The sequence below is a fragment of the Calliphora vicina genome, chromosome 3, assembly GCF_958450345.1.
Source record: "Calliphora vicina chromosome 3, idCalVici1.1, whole genome shotgun sequence".
Taxonomy (NCBI): domain Eukaryota; kingdom Metazoa; phylum Arthropoda; class Insecta; order Diptera; family Calliphoridae; genus Calliphora; species Calliphora vicina.
Genome location: NC_088782.1, coordinates 58,806,087 through 58,822,424, shown reverse-complemented (window position 1 = coordinate 58,822,424; position 16,338 = coordinate 58,806,087). Strand labels below are relative to the sequence as shown.

At 31.8% G+C, this 16,338-nt stretch overlaps 1 long non-coding RNA gene across 1 annotated transcript in view; it reads left to right on the top strand.

Moving 5' to 3' along the window:
• LOC135954203 (uncharacterized) overlaps positions 1-16,338 on the top strand; it is a 116,408-nt gene that overhangs the window by 62,513 nt on the left and 37,557 nt on the right. Inside the window, exon 2 of the long non-coding RNA XR_010576246.1 lies at positions 4,729-4,768. This is a non-coding gene — a long non-coding RNA (uncharacterized LOC135954203). The remainder of the gene's footprint in view (positions 1-4,728; positions 4,769-16,338) is intronic.

Here is a 16,338-nt window from a genome sequence, read left to right as displayed (position 1 = left end):
TATTTCGAATTTGTATGCGTAAGTTTTTTAATTTCTTTCCCAAAAAAGCCCCATATTTTTTCTTTTATAAAAAAATAATTTTCTTCGTCGCTATATACACTTTTCTATGATCTGGAAAGAGAACTTAATGCAAAAACGTATAAAGTAAAATTTGGATAACTTAAGCAGACATTGTAGCCCCCAGCCCTATCCAAACTTGGCAAATTTTGAAACAAAATTTTAGGTTTGAGTAAAAAAATTTAAAAACGCAAAGCACCGATCCTCAAAAGCTCGTCATATTTGTATAGCCCTATATATTGTTTATACACATACAAAACGTTTTTACTATCATACTGTAAATAACATCAAAGTGGGCTATTTTCTAAAAAAAACTCAGTTTTTGGAATACATTTTCCCCGTTTTAGGAATTTCGATGTTTGAGAACAAAGAATGGCAACATTAGTGATACCATTGACTTAAGAACATTTAGATCTATATTACTTCCAAATTTTATTGTGATGTCTGTAACTGTTCAAATTTTACATTAATTCAATGTTTTTATTTTTCTTGATGGAAAATCACCATTTTATAATATTGTTAGTTTTTAGGGTAAAATAGTCCGAAAAACACACAAAATTAATTCATTTTACTAAAATGTCAATCTACAAGTTATATGGTTTCCACCGATATCAAAAACTTATATAAAAAGCTTATATTTACTCTTCAGAAGCTCCACAAACCATGCCCACTTTCAAAAATTTTAATGTTTTTTCATATCTTGCATCAAGCCGGCCTTGCGTGATCAAGATTGGATAAAGTGATGCGCCCGGATCATACCGATAATGATTTGCCCATTCTTCGTTATTCCAGCACAATAGAGAAGTGTACTTAAATTTTTAACAAAAAATTTTTGTTTTAGAGTCAAAAAATAGTAAAAAAAATTAAATTTGTATGCTACAAAGTGATTTTTGACAGCTATTTAGAATGCCTAGATATGTTCGGATTGCATTGATATGTTCACAAGAGTTGTTCAACTTTACCGTAGCTACAACTTTGCTAAATATTGTTATTGAAAAATTAGGAGTCCCAGGAAGTTATTCTAAAAAAAGTAAAAAACATTATTTTCTTCCTAAATTTTTTCAACAAAAGTGCACGAAAAAGCTATTTTTTTGTAAAAAATTAAAATTTTTTTTTTTTGGCGGACTCTTAGCTATATTATTGCCATATAAAGTTAAGCCGTATCACAAAGTCTGAATTAGCTGTTAACCGAAAACTGATGACACCTTTTTTAGAGGCCCCACTGATTTTCAGAAACTTTGGGGGCCCATAAAAAAAAATCGGTCACCAAAATGGAAAAACTGAGTATAGGGTTTTACTACCCTTTGGTAGTAGAGTCGAACCTATACTGTCATGATCTTGTGTTTTTCCAAAAGTCTTCATTTGTTGCATAGTGATATTGATTAAACTTTCCGAAGGCCGTATATATCTTTTGGACCAGAGTCTTCTATCAATATTTCAGATATACGATCAATAAGTTTGGTATCCAGCAAAAGCTGAGATATGATCAAAAAATCCCCACTACCTCAATAATAACATGTCAATAGAGGTCCAGCAAAACCTTGGCAATGCAATTACTGATTAATATAATTTTTAATGACCACTACACACCGCCTGCATTACTTGGAAGTAGTTTAGTAATCACACTTAAATTCGCAATTAGTTAAGCTACGTTTCCGCACACACCGTAATCGGCAGCGAAAACGAAATTCCATACATTTGCACCGAAAAAAAGTTCGTTTCAGAAATCGGCAACGAAAATTGGGAACGAAACGGCATCGATCAGTAACGAAAAACCTGTCATTTGGAGCCGGAACGAAAACAACTTCAAGTAGGTTGTTTTCAGTGCTGTAGGAACGAAATTATTTTAACTATTTTTATAATTTCAAATTTAAAGAAAATCAAAATGAATAAAAAACATAAATTTTCTTTATTGGAAGAGGAAAAAATAATAGATTTTGTCAAAAATTATGAAATTCTATTTAATGTAAATCGAAAACAATTCAGAAACGAGACGGTGACGAACACCAACGTTTTTCAGTTTCAGTTTTCGTTATCGGCACCGATTACGGTGTATGCGGAAACCCAGCTTTAATAGTATTCAACGCCTAAGTAGCTCTGTTGCATTTTAAGCTTTTCCTAAGATCTTAAACATCATTTAATTTCTGAAGTGCAAAACCAGTTCACTCCCGTGATCCGTTACCGTATCATCCAGTATGCAGTGGGGCAGAATCAAAATTTTTTGGAAATAAATCTGGAATTTCTAAACAGGGGGCTTAGCCAAGGATATATTCGAGTTTAATTTATTAAAGTAGGCCCTACAAAAGATCCAGGGGCGGCGATATGGGGGCTCAAATTAGGGTACCTTAGACATGTAAAATTTTTAAACACTTGAAATTTTTTTGTTTCCCATTCGATTTCAAAGATTTTTACATTTTTGGAAAGCTTGTTGGCCAGCTATTGAAAAACATGTTTGCGTGTGCTATTTATCTCTTATAATTTCATTTTAAAATTGAAATTTTTAAATTTTGCCATACTTTGGTCCGCTTTTTTAAAAATATAGGGCGTAATTTTGGACCCAATGGATTCGATTTTTGTTGCAGTTACACAAGTAAATTACCAATAATATAGAAGAGATTTCAGAGCAATATCTATTATGGATCCAAAAATAAACAATTTTCAATTTAAATATTCAAAAAATAGTAGATTTTTGCTCTTTTTAGGGCGAAAAGGTGACTGACTTAACACATTTTTTATTAAAAAAAACTTTCTTTAAGAACATATAACAATTTTACGTTTTTCTGTAAGGAATCTTTACGGATAACAGTTTGGTATAAAAATCATATCCTATTTTTTGAATATGGCGCCCCTACATCCTTCGGAATTTAACCTATTTTTTATAAAACTTTCAACTTTGGCCCACATGTACTAAAATCCCAACGCTAGGATCTGAAAACGGAAAGCAGCTTTGGAAACCTTGATGTGTTCCCTATTTATCCCCAAAGTATTTTCCCAGCCCCGAAGGAAATGAGGAGCCTATGAGCAAAATTGTAAAAAATAAAATTTTTGGGATTTTCGCTCCAGTTTTTAGGAATAGTGGGATTCCCTTTGACCATTTGACAAGTTTTTTTTACACTTTGTTATTTAGAATGAGAAATTTAAAAAAAACGTTCTAAAATGTCATTTAGTTTTGTTAATAAATAAAGATTTTATTACATATTAAAGATTTATTGAGTTTCTAAAACTAAAATTTGTATCAAAATTTTAATAGTATGGCAAATATTTGGAACAATTTGTTGCACATTCATTCCTAATTATTTTTTTTTGTTTAGACAAGTTAATTTTTGGTCTTACAATAAAAATTTCAAGTCAATATCTTAATTAGATTCAAAAATATGCCCCTTTAAATCACCGTCCTTCAAAAATATTGCACTTTTTCATATTTTAATTTGACGAAGTCAGAACCATTGGCTTGTTGAAATATTTTTGGAGGACGAAGATTTAAAATGGCATATTTTTGAATCTAATGTCAGATTTATTTCCAAAAAATTTCGATTCTGCCCCACTGTGCGGCGGCTGTAATGATATTTTCTTGAAAAAAATTACATTACAGTAGATGTGATGATATTTTCTAGACATAATAATATTACAGCGTCTGTGATTCCAACATGCAAATTATCACAGAGATTATGAAAAGAAAACTATTTTCTAAAAGGAAAAGTATCCCAAACATCCCAAATATTCATATTTTTCAATAGATTTCTTATTCCCTGCCTTTTTTAATCCAGTTAATCCTCGCAGTGACAAAGCTATTTGTCATTATTAGTGATGAATTTAAATATTTAACTGAATTCTCTTTCCAATGCCTTCATTTCTATGCATTCTTTATCAACATACTCAGCTTTATTATCATCGTCCCCATCCACATCATCCTACACTTGGATCATCACATGTGTGTGTTACATTCCTTTGAAATTCTCTTTGATGTCTCTGAAGTAGCAAACAAAAACTCAAAAACACACATACATTTACAATAAAGACAACTACTACAACAACAAAACGAATAGATGTTTCGGATAACAACAACAAAAAAAAAAGAGAGAAAGGCAAAAATAACCTCAAAATATTTGTATTTATACATGAATAAAGTCAGCAGCTCATTGTCAAGTCATTCTCCTCTGTCATTTGTAGCACGATGTACAAAATTAAACTGCAAAAAAAGAAAGGATTTCGTATACAAAAAGTTTGTTTAGATAATGAGCTTTGTATTTGTGTCTGCAAAAGGAGGTGAGTGAAATGAAAAATGAAACAAAAAAATTCCAAAGTCTTGTATTCATTCCAATCCTTTTAAAATACACCAAAACCTTTTGCTTTTTCGCTCCACCAAGTTAAAGCATTTTGTTTATACTTTGTGAAATTATTTTAATGGTAAAGCCAGTTATTTGTTAATATGAAATATTAAATTTGGAGGCATAATCTTGGCCTAGAATTGTTGCCTTGCTGTAAGCTTGTAATAAATTAGAAATACTGGCCTTGTGCATTTGAAATCATATTTCGAGTGTTTATTTTATTTTAGTTTAATTTTCAATTTGATTCAAAATTAGTTTTTTTTTGGCGGTTTTGATTATTTTATTTTTGATTACCAATAGGATTATTTATAAAAATTTTAATTAGATTTTTTTTTACTTTTAGGTACTTCATCGAACTTGGGTGTTACAAAATTATAACTAAGGTTGGTATTTTTTAATATATTACATAATAATAAACTGAAGTGCATAAAACACTTTGCAAGTCACTGTAATTTTAATAAAAACTGATGACAAATTGACCAATCCTAGCTGCAACTGAATATTTACAGATATCTAGTTTAGATCAATCGTAGATCATTACATCGTAGACCTTTACAATCGCCAATTTAAGATTCAATCCTAAAATCTTCTATACACCAATTTTAGCTTCAATCTTAGAGCTTTCTATACACAAATTTTAGCTTCAATCATCGATCTTTCTGTACATCAATTTTAGCATCAATCATAGATCATTCTAAACACCAATTTTAGCTTCAATCATAGATCTTTCTAAACACCAGTTTTATCATCAGCCATAGATCTTTCTAAACACCACTTTTACCATCAGTCATATATCTTTCTATCTGCCAATTTTAGCTACAATCGTAGATCTCTCTATCTAAGAATTTTAGCTAAAATCGTAGATCTCTCTATCTACTAATTTTGGCTTCGATCGTAGATCTCTATCTACCAATTTTAGCCTCGATCCTAGATCTCTCTATCTACCAAATTTAGCCTCGATCGTAGATCTATCTACCAATTTTAGCTTCGATCCTAGATCTCTCTATCTTTATCTACAAATTTTAGCTTCGATCGTGGATCTCTCTATCTACCAATTTTGGCTTCGATCGTAGATCTCTCTATCTACCAATTTTAACCTCGATCCTAGATCTCTATATCTACCAAATTTAGCCTCGATCGTAGATCTATCTACCAATTTTAGCTTCGATCCTAGATCTCTCTATCTTTATCTACAAATTTTAGCTTCGATCGTGGATCTCTCTATCTACCAATTTTGGCTTCGATCGTAGATCTCTCTATCTACCAATTTTAGCCTCGATAATATATCTCTATATCTACCAAATTTAGCCTCGATCGTAGATCTATCTACCAATTTTAGCTTCGATCCTAGATCTCTATCTACCAATTTTAGCCTCGGTCGAAAATCTCTCTATCTAACAATTTTAGCCTCGATCGTAGATCTCTTTATCTAGCAATTTTAGATACAATCGCAGTATCCTCTATCTACCAATTTTAGCTTCTATCGTGGATCTCTCTATCTACCAAATTTAGCCTCGATCGTCGATCTCTCTATCTACCAATTTTGGCTTCGATCGTAGATCTCTCTATCTACCAATTTTAGCCTCGATCGTAGGTCTCTCTATCCACCAATTTTAGCATCGATCGTAGATCTCTATCTACCAATTTTGGCTTCGATCGTTGATCTCTCTTTCTACCAATTTTTAGCTTCGATCGTAGATCTCTCTATCTACCAATTTTAGCTTCGATCGTGGATCTCTCTATCTACCAATTTTGGCTTCTATCGTGGATCTCTCTATCTACCAATTTTAGATTCTATCGTGGATCTCTCTATCTACCAATTTTGGCTTCGATCGTTGATCTCTCTGTCTACCAATTTTAGCTTCAATCGTAGATCTCTCTATCTACCAATTTTAGCATCGATAGTAGATCTCTCTATCTACCAATTTTGGCTTCGATCGTAGATCTCCAATTTTAGCATCGATCATAGATCTCTCTATCTACCAATTTTAGCTTCGATCCTAGATCTCTCTATCTAACAATTTTATCCTCGATCGTAGATCTCTCTGTCTACCAATTTTAGCTTCAATCGTAGATCTCTCTATCTACCAAATTTAGCCTCGATCGTAGATCTCTCTATCTAAAAATGTTTGCTCCGATCGTAGATCTCTCTATCTACCAATTTTAGCCTCGGTCGAAGGTCTCTCTATCTACCAATTTTAGCTTCAATCATAAATCTTTCTGTTTAGTAGCTGTCCTTAAACTGAATATCCTGACTTTTGAGTCACTTTTAATTTAAACCTTGTTTAATTTTCATCGGCTGTTATAAAAATGCTGTAACCCAAGCAGCCAACTCGGAAATGTGTTTGTTTTCTTTGTAATTTTGTTGTGTGTTAATATTTTTATTCTTTTTGTGGCAACATGTGTATTTGATTGTACAATTGTGATAAGTTGTCTCAAAAGTTTTACTTCTACACTTTTATTCGTTGTTCTCAGCTGTGTTTTTGTTGTATTTGAGTTTTGTTGTTGTTTTAAACACTTTGATTCAACGCCGGCCCACACTACTGCCTGCCTGACTGCCTTTAGTCATTCAGTTTTATTCATTCATTCATTAACTCCCACCAACCTTGCCACACATTTCAATCTTGTTTTTTTTTTTGGTTTTGTTTACCTTTGTTTTATTTATTTAAAGAAATTATGTTGTTGTTAATTTAAGCTTATATTTTTACACTCATATAAAGCAGTTTAATGAAATGGTTAAAATATAAAATTCAAAAATTTTAAAGAAACTCTTTTCAGTTTTAGTTATTGTATTATAATGTTAAGGTTAGTTTTTTTTCTTAATTTCTTAAAACTTCCTAAAATATGTAATTGTGTTGTAAATGTCCGTCTACTTTTGTTTGTGAGTGTTTAAAAGGCAAATAAATAGTTAGTTATTTCATTTAAACTCATTCCATTCATGCTGAATGTTAATTTGTATTTGTTTTTTATTAAATACTCGTTTAGTCCTCCTTTTATGTTTATTGTAGTTGTTGCTTTTCCTTTTAGAAAAACTTGCTAAATACCACAACAACAACAAGCAGCAAAAAAAGTGAGAAACTGTTTTTAATTTTTGCGGTGGCAAAGGAACTAGGAAAAAATTATGTTTGTTTCTGTTTTTTTTTTTTTTTTTTTTTTTTTTTTTTTTTAAAAACACCATACAAACAAATTTGCCAGTCGAATCTACTTAGAGCTTTTTTCAGTTTTACTATTTTTCTTTGATGAACAGTGGCAGAGAAAGGAGAAAATTTGGGAAAAAAATATCAATTATAGGAGAGAGTGTTTGAGGAAAGGGGCTAAATAGTGAAGAATATAAGAAAGTGACAATAAATAGATCTTCTGCTGCTAGAAGCGTCCTTCTTTCGGAATAGGATCAGAAAAATTATTTAAAAACAAGTAAGAGAGCTATATTCGGCTGTACCGATTCTTATATACCCTTCACCAAATTATACTTCAAAATAAAAATTTTAAATATTTTTAGGTAACCAAAATTTTATTTTAAATTTATTTTTTTTTTTGCAATTTTTTAATTTTTTGTAAAAAAAAATTTTCAATTGTTTTGTAATTTTTTTTTTTAAATTTTTATTTTTTTTTTGTTTTTAAAACTTTTTTTTTAATATTTAGCGAAAAAAACTTTTGGTGAAAAAAAAATCGGGTTAAAAAATGTTATTTCCGATTTTGACCCATTGTAGGTCCAACTTACTATGGTTTTATATTGCAAAAGTCTTTGAAATATCTATCATTAGATATCCATATTGTCTATATTAATGACTTAGTAATACAGATATCGAGATTGTCCTGGTTTTTTTCCACATATCTCATCCATTTGTGGACCGATTTTGATGATTTTAAATAGCAAATTTCTCGAAAGCATTATTGAAGATTTGGATCTCGAAGATGTCTGGGGTCTCCAGAAAATTGATTTCAAAAGACAGACGGTGAGACAGACGTACATGGCTTAATCGACTCCGCTGTCTATATGGATCCAGAAGGTGAAGGGTATAAAATACGTAGGTAAATCATAAAAACACCGAAAAAGGAAGAAAGGACATTAAGGCACGATGTGGAAATGATAAAGCCTCGATGTTCTTGAATAGAAGTTTTCTGAGATAATAATAATATTAAAAGGAAAGGATTTTACAGTACCATATGGATATAGACCAATTAGATTCTAGATTCTAACGTTTATTTATTGAATTTGCCGTATTTTCTTAAGCCTAAAAACAATAATTATTAAAATCTTATAACTAAAATTAAAACTAAATGTTCTCTGAAGCGAGCCTTGATGGACCAATGGGTGGTATGCGTCAGCTCTACGAAGCCTTGATCGTGTTTGGCTCTGTGTAAGAAATCTTGCGTTCGGGTGGTTTTGTAATTTCATAATGTATTTCTCATAGACTTTCTTCAACCCATCCTTAACTAATGCGACGTGTAAGTCCCTATGGATGTTCTCATTTCGATTAGGCCCTCTGTATACTAGAATTACTGGCCGTTCCCCACAAATGGTTTCCATTTGTTCAAATTGGTTTTAAAACACTTTTATACAGGATGACTATATCGAGCCCTTACCGCCAAATTTTCGTAAGCGACATTTTTAAAATTTTTGTTTTATTGCAGAAATTAAAATTTTATGGACCGACTGATGTTTTAGCGTTCTCAGAATATCAAAATTGTTAATAACATCAAAAATATAGGGGGTAAGATTTTATCGTAAGTCAATATTTATATTTCACAGTAAACTAATTTTATCGTAAGCGACACACAGTGGTATAGAAAAAACAGAGGGAAATAAAACTGTAACTTCTAAATGTTTAGATTAGTTTGAATGAAATTTCACATGCGCAAAGAAGAAGTGTTGTCGAGTTTAAGTTTTGAACGTGGAGCTCATGGGCCCACCAGGGGCGCGACCAAGGGCCCTCAAATTTGGGCACCTCGGGTATGTTACATTTTTAAAACGATATTATTTCTTGGTTTGAGTTCCGATTTCAAAAAAATTATACATATAGAATCTTCTCATCGAGCACTACAAAAAACCTCGTTGTAGCTATCAATTATCTTATTATAGCATAGGAGATATTCGCATTTGAAAATTAAATTTTCAACATTTTTACCCAAACTACTCCAGTTTTTTGATAACAGCTTATCCAAATATTTCCCGATTTTCTCCAGTTTTCCTTTGTTGGACTAAGAATGTGTCAAATGGAAAAAGAATTGTTTAAAACTAATGACTAAGTCCAAAGTCATATGCATTTGAATTTAAACAATTTTAAAAAGGCGATTTTTCGCTAATTTTTTGGGAAAAAATTACTTTTTTTCTTTTTAAGTTATAGCAAACAATTTCTAAGAGGATGTATAAGGAATTTATACTTTCTGAAAGCTAAGTTCTCATAAAATATTTTCAAGGAAAACTAATTTCAAAATTGTTGTTACCGAGGGGACCAGGTCCTTTCAAAAAAACACCTATTTTTTATGTAAAATAAAGTTTTAGTGCAAAAATTCTCAAATCGCGTATCCGATATCAAAATATAATAACCGCTTATAGCTGGCTCAATATGCTTTTAATTATTTTGTAAAGGATTCCGATAACTCCGACCCTGGTATGGATATTATAGCCAAAAAACTAAAAATTTAAAATTTTTGAATTTTTCGACACTTTTTTGGGAATTGCGGGATTGCTGATAATAAATTTCAAAATTCGTTTTTATTTTTACATTTTAAATAGAAAAATCTACATAAATGTCAAATTTCATTAAAAACTATTTATAAATAAAAATTTAATTTCAATTCGAAAAATTTGTATCTATGCAAAAATTCAATAAAAAATATTTTTTGTCATATTTTTCAATAAAGTATTCCATGAATTTTTAATTGTCAAAAGTTATAAATATTTTTGAAAAATAGACAAATAGCTTGAATGAAATTATATTATATCGCATCATAACATTTTTAATTCTACGTATAAATTTCAAAATAATCAAAAAAAACCTTCTGTAAAATTTGTGTTTTGTCGCTTACGATAATTTGGCGCTAAGGGCTCGATTACAATTCAATTGCAAATATGCGACTACAATTCAATTGCAAATATGTCTGCCTATATATCAGCTACTAAAGTTTTTCCTCCTAAATCCCACCGTTCACCCAGCTTAAGTGCTTCAAAATGGCTTGCACTAAAAAAGAAAAACAGTGAAAAAACACAAGAAAATTAAATGAAATGAAATAAAGAAATGAACCATCATTTGTGGTTAAATGACCCTCATTAAATGCTATTTTGTTGTAATTTTGTACATTTTCTTTTCCTTTTTTTTTGTTTTGTGTTACCCAATACAGAACAATTTTTGAGAAAGAAAAAACGCATTAATGTTTGTTGAACATGGTTTTGTATTTGTCGCCTTTTTTCTGAACATGTTATTTGTTGTTATTAATGGCCACAAAAGCAAATTAAATTTTGGGATAAATTTTGAAAATTAAAGGTATTTTAAAGCAAAGAAATATAAACTATAAAATAACAAGTGCTTGCTAAATCAGTAGGAGCTACTCAAGCAGCAATTTCGAGACGTTTGCGAGAATTGAAGTCGAGAAGCCTTGAAAGACGAGTTCACATGTCCGAAATAAAAATGGATCCATTACGATAACCCGAAGCGTAAGAGATCGTATGTGAAGCCCTGCCAACCAGCTGAATCGACACCAAAGCCAAATATCCATGGCGCTAAGATAATACTCTGTATTTTGTGGTAGCAAAAAGGTCCTATTTATTTTGAGCTGCCGAAATCTGGCGAGACCATCACAGGGAACTAGGACCGAACGCAATTTATTAGTTTGAAGCGAGCATTTGCCGAAAAACGCCCAGAATATGCCAGACAGACATGAAAACGTAATATAGCATCGGCCACATGTTGCAATACCTGTTAAAAAGTACTTAGAATGAAGTGTTTGAGGAGTTTTGGCTCACCCTCCTTACAGTCCAGACTTTGCCCGTCCGATTACTATTCGTGTCGATCGATGCAGAAAGCTTTCTCTGGGCTACTCTCCACTTTGAAACAAAGTATCCAAAATTGACTTGATTCGATGAGCAGTTCTTTTGGCTCTGAATCCACATGTTACCAGAAAGATGGAAAAAGGTCATAGCTAAGAACAGCCAATACTCTCCATAAATTTATATTTTTCAAATGTTTCTAAATAAAAGCTAAACTTTAAAGTCATACACCCAACTCTGTTTCCTATATTTTGTTTCAACTGTTGGCAAAAGTTTCTAATTCCCGGCTTAACAAATTCTAATAATGATCGACAAGACAAACAAACTGTAACCCATAAATTCAATATTGAAAATCAACAAGAAAAACAAAACTTATTAAACACAACAACGTACAACTTTTGGGAATAATTTCGATTATTCTTAACATTGAATCCCAAAGAAGAACTAAGAAGCAGCAGCCAACAAATAAATATTTAAAATAGTTTCATGATTTTTGTTATTCCAGCAGCAGTAGAAGCAACAGCAGAAACAAGAAGAACCAAATATTTATTTATTCATACGTTTGTGTTTCAAAAGTGGCTGCTAGAGCTGCTGAGATGCAGTCTCAGCTAGAATAATATTCTTAAACATTCATAGCCAGCCACCCAGCCTCCTCCAGCTACCATAAATTTTGATTTCTATCTATTTCAGCTTGGGCGTAAGGACGGTTTGTAACGTATGTTTTTTCCATCATTCTCTGAATGTCTGTCTATCAGTTCGTTTGTACGCATTATCTTGTCTCTATAGAGATTTCAATTTATGTGTTTGTGCATCTGTGTAACTAAGTCTGAGTATCTATCTATCTATTCATCTACTTATGTATTAGACTATTATTTTTATTATAGATTTTGATTATAGTTTTTATTTTGGCGAGGAAAACCCGGGGAATAAAAATTTCTAAGAGTCTAAACACACACAATAATCTTATAGCAAGTATTAGATTGGCTTTGTTTTCCAAGAGTTTATGGCTGAATATTTGCACTTTGTAAATACATAAATATCTTTATGGTTTTGTGCTTCTCAAAGATTTCCATGATATTTATTATTTTGGCAGATAGCAAATCTATTGGATAAATAATACAAAATATGTTAGTCTACAACATTTCAAGCTAAAGGGCAAAACTCATAATGAAATATGTGTATAAATTGATATGTAATATTTACAGTTAGTGCAATAGTATTTCGAATGTAACATTAATAATGGTTTGAACAAAATCATTTATTTTAATATATTTTTAAAGAACTCGATTAGGTCTAAATATGCTTGCAATTGCTATTATATCTTAGAGGTGTGAGTTATATAAAATCTACCACACTTTTGGACACCTTTTTTGTGCTCTTCAATTCTCTTTTAACAAGTGCCCAATATCTCTCCAATGGCCTTAGCTGCAGGCAGTTTGGAGGATTTGCCTCTCTTGGCACAAATATCACATTATTGTTCTTTTACCACTCAAGACCTTGCTTAACATAATGACAGGATGCCAAATCAGGCCAAGAGGTCTTTTGAATGGAAGCATCCTCTTTTGTAAACATTCCTTGATGTAAATTTCGGTATTTATAGAGCCCTTCTTTTGCCGCAACTGCATATTGCTTGCCATACCAGGAATTTTTTGGGAAAATGTTCTGCTTTTGAGCCCTAAACTTTTCTACAACATATCCACGAGCATCAGCAACATAAAAATATTGAACCGGAAGCTGCGAGAATTTTCCAGAACATACGTTTCGCCATCCATTATGTAGTAGGTATATTTTTTTTTATAAAATTTGATTTTAATTTCCGTGCTATGTTTTTGGCCTCTAAATTTTTAGTAGATTTCCTGTCAGGAACTTTTTGAGTCTTGTATGTTTTTCAACCTGCATTGGCTTTAACTTTTCGTACCAAATAGTACGAGTACTGAGCTAACCGGACTGCTTTCCTACCGGATGTTTTGGGAGGTTTTTTGAAAATACTTTATATTTATTGGCTTTAGAAACACCATAAGGACCATTCCTTCTATCTGAACCAGGTTTTCTATTAACGGACAGCTTCTCCAGATACTGTTTAATAAAATTGGAATCAGTTTGACGGCAGACCTTTGATTGTTTGGCCAACTTTTTGTAGGACCCAGTTGGATTTTGTTGAAAATATTTAATAATTTTAGTACGTACTTGTTTCTCGTCATTCATTTTAATCACATTAAAATCAAATGAACATAATTGACATTAAACATGATAACTGACATATTTTTATACCCTTCATCTTCGTGAGAAGGGTATATACATATAAGTTTGTCATTGCCACAATATATTTTTCCAACCCTATAAAGTATATATATTCTGGATCTTTATAGATAGCGGAGTCGATTAAGCCATGTCCGTCTCTCTGTCTGTTGAAATCAATTTTCTGAAGACCCCTGATATCTTCGGGATCTGTCAGACATGCCTTCGAGAAGTTTCCTATTTAAAATCAGCAAAATCGGTTCACAAATGGCTGATATATGAGGAAAAAACCAGGATAACCTCGATTTTTTACCTATTTTTTTTTTTTTTTTTTTTTTTTTTTTTTATCTATTTCTGTATTACTAAGTCATTAATATAGACAATATGGATATCTAATGATAGATATTTCAAAGACCTTTGCAACGACTCATATAAGACCATATAAGTTGGAACTACAATGGATCAAAATCGGAAAAAATATTTTTTTAGCCCAAATTTTTTTTTCACCAACAGTTTTTATTCGCTAAATATTAAAAAAAATTAAAAAACCCCAAAAAAAATTTTAAAATTTAAAAAAAAAAAATTTTTAAATTTAAAAAAACAATTCGTAAAATTTTTTACAAAAATTAAAAAAAACAATTGGAAAAAAAAATAAATTTTATTTACCTAAAAATATTTAAAATTTTTATTTTGAAGTGTAATTTGGTGAAGGGTATAAAGATTCGACACAGCCGAATATAGCTCTCTTACTTGTTTAAAGATAACAAATAATACTTTGATTAAAAGTTTTAAGGAAAACCGTGAGAAGAAAAAAGAAAAAGTTTTTTTGATCTCACTCCTTATGTGACTCCCCGTGAGAACCAACCGGTACTTCTAATAAATTTGATTAAATTTATTAGTGACACATCTCTGTCAATATCAATATCGGTTCTTGTAAGGCCGGGCTGTCACATACAAGGTGTTGCATTAATTCTTCCTCCTCTTCCTCCTCCTCCTCCTCATCTAAACAACTTTAACAATAGCTACAACGTGGGTAATCAATACGTTCTGACATTTGCTCTATCATACAGTGCCCAGTTATTATACCCGTAAGAAGCCTAATCGAATTCCTATCATGTGACAAAAGAGTCCTGGTCCTATCCTTTGCCAGAGTGGTCCAGAGCATTCTGGATATTCTACGAGTGATGATATTTGACCACCTGAGTCCTGTTTCTCTCAACGACCACTCATCTATCAAATTCGATCACCAAGTGAGTGTGAATATCCATTTGAGCAAGAGTTACGTTGGTTGCGTATTCATCAGATAATTGATTTCCCCGGATTCCCTCATGACCTGGGACCCATATTAACTCGACATGACGTTGTATTAGTTGTGCCAGTGAATAAATACAATTGAAAAGACATTTCAACCTAATTACGTTGGATTTAAGAGCCTTGACTGATGCAAGGCTGTCCAAGTTGCTATGTATAGTTCTCGCAGCTGTTTCGTCGGCTTAGATCTCTGCCTGGAAAACGGTAAAGGTATCGGACAATCGAAGAGATATTAAAATGTCCAGTTCGTTGGAGAAAATTCCCGAACCAGTGCCCGTTTCTGTCTTTGAGCCATCAGTGTAGATTGAGACCACGTTGTCCCGAAGGACAGAATTCGCGGCCCAATCATCCCCTGTAGGTATACTGATCTTAAATTGTCTATCCAAATTCGGTGTAGGTATCATGTCGTCCGTTTGTTAGGATGGTGCCATGACCAATACGGTCATGCTTGAGTCCGCCCCACTCTTTGAGTCGTAGAACAGACTTAGCAGAATTACACTTGATATATATATGTCAATGGGGGCTATATTTACAATCGTCTCTAGACTGACCTAAGGGATGAATTCCTAGAGCCACTAATTGCAAGACAGGGTAGTCGTTGTACCTTGTTTAGAATAAAAAGGTGAGTTTTATGTCCATCGCTCTCCACCAAACAAGAGCCCCATAGGTCAAAATAGGTCTTATGACCGCAGTGTACAACATTTTTTTATTTATTATTTTTTTATTTATTTAATTTAGTCTATGGATGTTATCCTTACAGACTGAGTGTTAAATTAAATTGTACAATGTATTCTTAATGTAAAGATTGTTAGTTATTTAAATTGATAATAATATTTCGTTTTACAACATCAACATTTAAAGTGAAATCTATAAAGTTAAACATTTCGTTAAAACTACAACATAAAATTTTCGAAAAGTTTTAACATAAAGTGGGTTATTAAATCGTAATGAGCGTTGAGGAACATTTAATGATATCTTACTTAAAAGAAAATCGGACAAAACATTTCCATTTAAAAGATTTACAAGAAATGAAACGTTAAGCATAATTCTTCGGCTTTTTAATGTTGGCAGTCGAATCAAAGTAAGTCGTGAAGAATATGATGGAAGCGAAGAATATCCTCGATATACATCTCTTAAACAAAATAGCAAAAATTGTTTCTGGACAGATTCGATACGATCAATGTAAACATTATAGTAGGGGTCCCACACAATTGATCCATACTCTAAAATCGGTCTTACAAGTGATGTAAATAATGTTTTAGTGATGAAGGGATCATTAAATTCCTTTGCCCATCGTTTGATAAAAGCTAAGATTCCTCGAGCTTTGTTAACAGCCATCGTAATATGTTGTATGAAGTTTAATTTTCCATCTAACAAAATACCAAGATCCATAATTGCTTTTACCGATTCTAG